The 8,244-nt window shown below is 39.2% G+C and overlaps 1 non-coding gene across 1 annotated transcript; it reads right to left on the bottom strand.

The window, feature by feature from the left end:
* Positions 1 to 200: 200 nt before the first annotated feature.
* On the bottom strand, positions 201 to 361 carry LOC118632833. The gene has a single exon (XR_004960091.1). It is a non-coding gene; the product is annotated as a U1 spliceosomal RNA (small nuclear RNA).
* Positions 362 to 8,244: the final 7,883 nt, after the last annotated feature.

Genomic DNA, 8,244 nt, shown 5'->3' with positions numbered 1-8,244 from the left:
TACTAAATTAAAAGTAAAAACTTTATATAAAAATATTATATGTATCAAAGGTTAAACTGTACAAATAGAATCATGGCTCTGTAAAAGCTACCAAAACAGACCACCCTGTTGGGGTGGAAGGATGTAATCCCATTAGACTCTGAAGAGAGATTACATTTGAACAAAGGAGGCAGGAGAGAGACGATCTTTTTTTTTTTTTAGGGGAGAGGACGAACGCGGTCACCCACTACCACAAATTGTGCGGTCGAGTTTCCCACATTCGGGGAAATGACAGGGCTCAGCACATCCGGGGCACATGGAGAAGCCTCGCCCTGGGAAAACCACCTTCGTGATCATCGTGTCTCCCCTGCCCCGTGAGTCTGAGAGATAATCCTTTGTCTGAGGAAGAGAATCCTTCTCACGCGGGTGGAAAAATATTAATTCAAAGACACTATGTCACTAAAAAGACTTTAGCATTATAAAATAGGTAATATCTATTTTCCTTTTAAATTGTTAGTTTGATGTCATTTCAAATTTAAAGTAAAATATTACAAGAATACAAAAAAAATATTTATCTTTTTATCCTTTACCCAGATTAGCCAAATGCAAACATTGTACTTGATCCTTCTCTCTCTCTCCCTTTCTCTTCCTCTCACCACCTACACACACACACACACACACACACACACACACACACAATTTTCCCCCTTTGACTCTGAGATTGTGTGGACAGGAGACCCCTTTGCTCCTAAACATACTAGTGTGTATTTCCTAAAACAGGCGTATTTCTCAGATAACCACAACACAATGATCACGATCAGGAGATTAATATTGATGCATACCATTATCTAGCTGACAAACGTTATTTATATTTTGCCATTTGTGTCATTTAAATCCTTCATAGGAAAAGGAGGTCCCAGGTCATGAGTTGCCTTCAGTTATGCCTTTTTAATCCTAGAAGAGTGTTTCTGTATTTCTCGTGTTTTATGACATTGATATTTTTCAAAGAGCTTAGGTCAGACCACTGGGCCTTTGTGGGATGTTCCATGAGGTCTGCATTTCGGCAGAAATCATTAATGTATTTGTCTCCATGCACCATATCAGGAGGCACTTGATGGCAATTTGTTCCATTAATGGTGAATGTTTAACTTCGGTCGTGTGTTAAGGTGGCAATTGCCAGTTTTTCCTACTATAAAGTTATTATTTTTCTATTTGCAATTAATAAGCATCTTGCTGGGGAGATATAAAGCCATCTTAAAAATATCTCTTTAGCCTGGCCAGTGTGGATCAGTGGATTGAGCATTGTCCCATGGACTGAAAGGCCCTGGTTTGATTTCTGGTCAGGACACATGCCCGGGTTGCGGGCTGGTCCCTGGTAGGGGGTGTGCAGGAGGCAGCCAACTGATGTTCCTCTCTCACGTTGATGTTTCTGTATCTCTCTCCATTCCTCTCTCTATAAAAAAAAAACAATAAAAACATATTTTTAAAAAATACTACTTTAAATCCCAGAAATTATCAATCAAATGTCCCTCCCTTTTTGTTCTCATTAGTGGAGTATATGCTATCCGCAATCCTGAATGTTCAGCTTCAGAGAAACTCATTGTATCTGGAATCCTAATGTGTTTGATGTGATATTAAGTTAGTATCTATCTATTCTATCTAAAATATAAATTTTTCCATAGTTTAAAAACAAAAATGTCCTTATAAGTTAATAGCTTCTTGACGAAGGATAAAACATTTCTACTTTTATAGTCATTGTTCTTGAAACTATAATCCTATTCATCCACAACAATTTAGATAGCAACCCATTGCAATTCAACATAAAGTCTGTTAGTATTTTCTAAGAAATGTTTATCTTGAAAAAGTGCCCATTGGCACATATTATCCTACAACCTTAAATATAATCTAATTGCCCACAGAAAAATTCAACATTGTGGATGATTCAGAATTATAACCGTCTGTTGAATAAAGCAGCAAAACATTTGCTTATAGACATGTCTATAGATAGACCCCCTTAGAAATCTTAATACTTAATTAAGAAATCTATAAATTTTGGCCTGGCCCATGTAGCTCAGTGGATTGAGTATCACCCATGAACCAAGAGGTTGCTGGTTCAATTCCCAGTCAAGGCAAATGACCAGGTTGCAGGCTCAATCCCCAGTAGGGGGTGTGCAGGAGACAGCCAACTGATGTTTCTCTCTCATTGATGTTTCTATCTCTATCTCCCTCTCCCTTCTTATCTATCAAAAAAAGCCAATGAAAATAAATTTAAAAAAATAAATCTATATATTTTGCAAAGCTCACCCTGTTCCATGGAGAGTGGTTTGGAGTGAGGGAAGGAATAGAAACTGACACATAGGGGGCTGTTGCAGAGAAGAGATGATAATAACACCAATTCAAGATATAATTTAGAGAATGAATCAATGGAAATTGGTGAGTATTTTGATATAAGGAGCTGTCAAGACGGTTCTCTGGATTAAATTTGAACAACTGTGTAGACAAGTTGCTATTTATTAAGAGGGAGAGACTGGCGAAGTAGGAGGAGTTTGCACATGTTGCTTTTGAGGTGCCATGAGGCATCCCAGTGGATATGCCCAGGAGGCATTTGAGTGCACAAGTGTGGAGCACAGAAGAGAGGGCAGGCTGGAACCATTGTGCTCAGTGCCCTCATGTGCTGACATTAATCTGATACTTTCTATTTTTCAACTACCTTACACTGAATGGAGGTTTTTTATACTAACAACCATTATGGGAAACAGATGAAGGGAGCGTGAACCAGTTTTATGGTACAATGCAATACGGCTCAGCAATTCCAAGGAATGTCACATTCAGCATATGTCTCATATGAATTTGATATGCATTATGATAAGTGGAAAAAAAAAAGTAGTCAAAAGTTACATACTGTATCATTCCATTTATGACTTCCTGGAAAAGGGAAAACCAGAGATGAAGAACAGATCAGTTGTGGTCCAGGGTCAGGATTGGGGGGAGAAATTGACAAAAAAGGGGCAGCATGAGGACATTGTTTTGAAGAGAAAGCTAATTGTTCTGTATCCTGACTGTGGTGGTGGCTACAAAGATCCATGCATGTGTCAGAACTCACAGAACTGTATAAGTGAATTTTAATGTGTGCACGTTTGCAAGTGTCCATCAAAAGGATCTGAAGCAAGGGAGTGTGCTTTAGAAAGATCACTCTGGCTTCAGTGTGAAGCAGATGAATCAGACTTATCACACTGGACGTATGAGATCAGGTATGGGGCTGGTGGATTCATCTGCGAAGATATCACTATGGCCTAAACTCGGGTGGCAACCCGAGTGAGGATGAAGGGAAGCAGAGAGATTTGAGAGACACTATGAGGTGAGAAATGAGATAATATCCATGTTTTTAACTTGAGCAAGTGGATCATGAGGTCATTCACCAGGAGACAGCTGGATATAAAAAAAGACATTAGATAAAGGACAGTAGCTTAGTTTGGGTTATGGAAAGGTGTATGGTGTAATTTTACGTTTCTAGGCAGTATTGACATGGTGTCATGGCTAAGGGAAAACACTTGCATTCTATCCAAGTAATGGTGCTGAAGAGTGACATAATCCACTATATTTATATAAGTGACATTTCCAGGAACCCAAAGCAGTTCATAAAAAATGCAAAGTGTGTTTTTTTAATTCACTTAATTATTCCTCCTGGAGACACTTCCAGTTTGGGACCCGAAGCCTTTGTACATTAATTTGTTGTCCACACCAGGTGCCAAACGAATGACTAGAGTGTGCATAACAAGGGCAGTTACTCAGTCCCCTGCAGTAGCTTGAATGTCCTTTGCTCATGCCAGTTACCAACTTCACCGAGAGCAGGCTCTTCTCTTGCCTAAGGAGAAATAGTAAAACTGCCAAGCAGGACATACGTTTTCAGAAGTCCTTGAAAGCCTTCTCCTGTAATGGGAGGTAAGGGTAACCTTTAATTTTACTGCTCAAGGACAATGAAGAAAAACATATCTGCCTATGTCACATATTTCTTGGTAGGCTTAATTATGTTTATGCTACTTACTACTTAAAATAACTGGCTGGACTTTTGTTCTCATTAGTGCTGGAAGAATTGATACAGCTCCTGCCCTTAAGAACTAAAAAATGCTAATTTTCCTTGCTATCTGCTCCAACACGGCAAAAATAAAGTATTAAATGATAGGGGCTCTTAAAGTCACAGATGACAATACTTCTACATTGTTTTTGGTCCTTTGAATTATTTCACTGATAATGGCCTGATCTTTAAGAACATCATGCCCTGGCCAGTTTGGCTCAGCGGTTAGAGCGTTGGCCTGCGGTCCGGAGAGACCAGGGTTCGGTTCCCGCTAAGGGCACGTACTTCGGTTGCAGTTTGTCCCCGGCCCTGGTTGGTCGTGCGGGTGGCAGCCACTCGATGTGTCCCTTCACTCTCTCCCTTCCTCTCTCTCCCTCCCACTCTATCCATAAAAAAAAAAAAAAAAAAAAGGAAAAATATCCTCTGGTGAGGATAAAAAAAAAAAAGAACATCACGTTCCTGTCTGGCCAGTGTGGCTCAATGGTTGAGCATACACCCATGCACCAAGAGGTCATCAGTTTGATTCCTGGTCAGGACATATGCCCAGGTTTTGGGCCCCATCCCCAGGGTGGGGCATGCAGGAGGCGGACAACTGGTGTTCTCTCTCATTGATGTTTCTATCTCTCTCTCCCTCTCACTTCCTCTCTCTCTAAAATCAATAAAGGAAAAAAAAAGTTAGAACATCATGTTCCTTAAAAGGTGTATCTGTTTCTATAGAGTTTTTCCCTATCCTTGACATAGAACTAGACACACATTCAGAATTCAAAAAGTACAAATTGATTGTAATGCATAGTCAAGAATCTTAAAAGGTTCTTGGGTTTGCTTTATTTTGAGTCAATAGCTAAATATTGTCCTTCTCCCATCTTTCAGTCTGTTCCATTCTACACCCCAACCCACACACAAATCATTTCCTTTACTTCCGTGTCTCTTTCCCTTCTTCTTAGATTCTAAAGGCAGGAGGAGACTGCTATAAATGTTAGAGGACGAATTCAATTCTTTATGACAGGTGTTTTTAGCATGTCTGGGGGATCCAGCTGAGTGTAAGTGGATTTGGAGTCTGCGAGAGTTGTCCTTTGTGGGGAAGTAGGGAAAGGAGATAATTCTGTGTGCAGACAGGCTTATGGCAGAGGGGGAATTACAGCGACAGCAAGAATAGGAGGACATCAGTTGTCTAGCACTGACCCTGGGACTAGATAGGATTCCTGGGAAGAAGAAAGGTTGTGCAGTAAATTCATTGTGTAAGAGACTGCAGAATGATTTTATGAGACATAGGACCTAAGCAGAGCTATTTTGTGGCCAAGGTAACCAAGTTTGCACCTTGATTCAATACCCTAACAGCTTTTTGGGTCTAAGAGCTTTTTGAAAACACTACCAGGGAGAATTTCAGAATATGATTCTAAAAACTTCATCCTCATATTTTAAAAATAAGACTAAATGGTTGAGTAACATTTAACCAAGTGAATTCATGAGAAGGAGGGGAGGACATTTCAGGGAAAGCAGATGGACCAGCAAAAGCTTAAGGAAGAGCTCAATGTTTGGAAGAATCTCAAGTAATTCATTACTAATATAGTTTGAAGTTATAAGACGAGAGCAGCAAGGTATGATTGGGCAGGTCTTGTTTGCAATGTCTAAAAGCTGGGATTCTACCTTGTAAACCAAAGATTACCAATGCTAATCTAGTGGTTGTGGCTTCCTGAAGAACTGTGCAAAGGGGGAGTCTGGGGTTGCATTGGACTCATCAGGAATGTCATGGTCAGAGGGAAGGGACGAGAGCGATGATACGTATGCCAAGCTCTGATGTTCCTGCTTTGGCAATGAGAAAGAAGTACTTGATGGTTCTCTGCCTCTGACAGATGTTGCCTCAAATACATGCATTTTATACCACCAGAGTATATTTAATTTGGCCCACTTTTCTATATCCTAGGAAATCACTGATTAATATCAGGTGTTTATGTTCACAGCTTTTGCTGTGTCCTCCTGGCTCTGTTGAAGCATTCTGCTAAGGCTGAGATATAGGCTGATTTCTGACTCCTGAACACTTGACTGGTACAGGTTTAACTGATGCACAACCATCTGTACTCCTTAATCCTCTCATCTCAATGTGATCTGTACTTTAATGAATCTCTCAAAGGCTGCTTTGAGATTGACCTACCAATTAGCAAGTCACATTATCACCATAGGAACTAACCTCAGGTTCTTTGTAATTCAAGTTATATAGACTTGACTTCTTTTTTCATGCTTTTCTTAGGTTTTCTGGAGATTTGAAGTCAAGTAAAGATCTCCATTTGAATGTATTCAATAATAAGCTAGCCAAGTTAAAAAAGAAAGAACTCTATATTATAAAAAGAATTACCTTAATGCCATCACATAATGCAGAAGCCAGGGGAATAAGAGTCCATCAGTAAATATGACTTTGAAGTACACAGTCTGGGTAGCAAGTTGAGCAATGGAATAGTGAACCATAACAGAATTTAAGAGGAGAAAGTAAGAGAAAAATGACAACTGATTTAGATTAGAAATATCTGTGTAATAAATGTGAAACCTTAGTTTGTATTATATCATCATAAAATATATATTAAGAAACAATCAAAAAAGCCTATTTAGAATAAATCTCTTTGTAGCTACACTATAATTAAGCTTTTAAAATTTTATTATTTAATAAATAGTTGTAAATTTTTCAATGTTTTAGTAGCCTTTCCTTTCTAGCCATTTTAGTATTTTTTTGGCTCTCCACCAAGTTACCCATTTTTCTTACATTTTGGTGCACAATATTGAATATAATATGACTGCCAAGGCTGGCAAAATTTTGATATTTTGACTTTTAAATTATTCTCCATTCTTTGGATACACTTATACTGCCAGTAGTTTTCTAGGGTCTTGCATTTGGGCACTGTTCCTCAACTTACAGACAGTACCCCATTCTTTTGGGTCACCGTCTTTATCACATTTGCTTTCATTCAGACTAAGGCTTTTCTCCAATAGCAGCAAGATGGCAGCCACTTCCCAACCATCATATTTTCACATGACAGTATCCCAAGGAGGAAAAAAGGGGACAATGACAAAGTGTACTTTTTCCAGTTTTATCAAAGGAAGAAGAACTCTCCAGGAGGCTCCCCAGATAACTTACTTTACTTCTTATTGGCCAAAAATGAGTCCCATGGCTACTCCTAGGTTCGGGAGAGAATGTGTAAATGAGTGCCTGGCTAAATGAATGGGATGGCCAAGACTAAAATAACCAATCCATCACTCATCCCTTTGATCTAAACACATGGCTACTCCCAACAAAGTCAGGGTACTCTTATCAAGAGAAAGTCAGGAATAGCTTTTAAATAGGCAACCAACAATTTCTGGCACATTCCCCTTGAAAAGGAGGAGTAGAATATGGATGTAACAGGTTTTATTAAGAAAGGATGAGCCCAAGCAGATAGGGGAAACTATGGAACTAGATCTTAGGAAGAAGTTGTGTGCTGGAAATCAACATGCGAGCCATCAATGTATTTGATGGCAGTGGAAACCATGGATTTGAATGTGAACATTTGGGAAAGTGCAAAGAGAGAAAACTCAAGAGAAACTAGTGTGGAACACCAGTATTCAAAGGATGGGAAGAGCCCTAGCTGGATTGGCTCAGCGGTTAGAGCGTTGGCCTGCAGACTGGAGAGTCCCGGGTTTGGTTCCCGCTAAGGGCATGTACCTCAGTTGTAGTTTGTCCCCGGTCTTGGTTGCGGTTCTGTGGGTAGCAGCCACTCAATGTGTCTCTCTTGCATCGATGTTTTTCTCTCTCTCTTCCTCCCTCTCTCCCTCCCACTCTGTCTGAAGATAAACACACACAAAAAAGATGTCCTCAGGTGAGGATGATAAAAATAAATAAAATTTTTAAAAAAGGATGGGAAGAGAAATTTAGACCCTGGAAAGTAGTTCAGAAAGTGAAGTCAAAAAAGATAAAAGGAAAACCAGTTCATTACAATCTCATAAAAATCCAGAAAAAGATGGAGAAAAGACTGATAAAGAGTGTCAAATATAATGGAAAAGTCAAATAAGAGGAAGGTGGGAATTTTAAGTGACACACTTGGATAGTTAGAGCATTATTGTTTAGCAGCAGCATTTTCAATAAAATTATTAAGTGGAAACCAAATTATAGTAGGTCCAAGAGTAAATGAGCATCAAAGAAAAGGAAAAAAATGTTTAATAAA

Source organism: Molossus molossus, unplaced genomic scaffold (genome assembly GCF_014108415.1).
Source record: "Molossus molossus isolate mMolMol1 unplaced genomic scaffold, mMolMol1.p scaffold_m16_p_17, whole genome shotgun sequence".
NCBI classification, from domain to species: Eukaryota; Metazoa; Chordata; class Mammalia; order Chiroptera; family Molossidae; genus Molossus; species Molossus molossus.
This window is presented reverse-complemented; position numbering and strand designations above follow the sequence as displayed.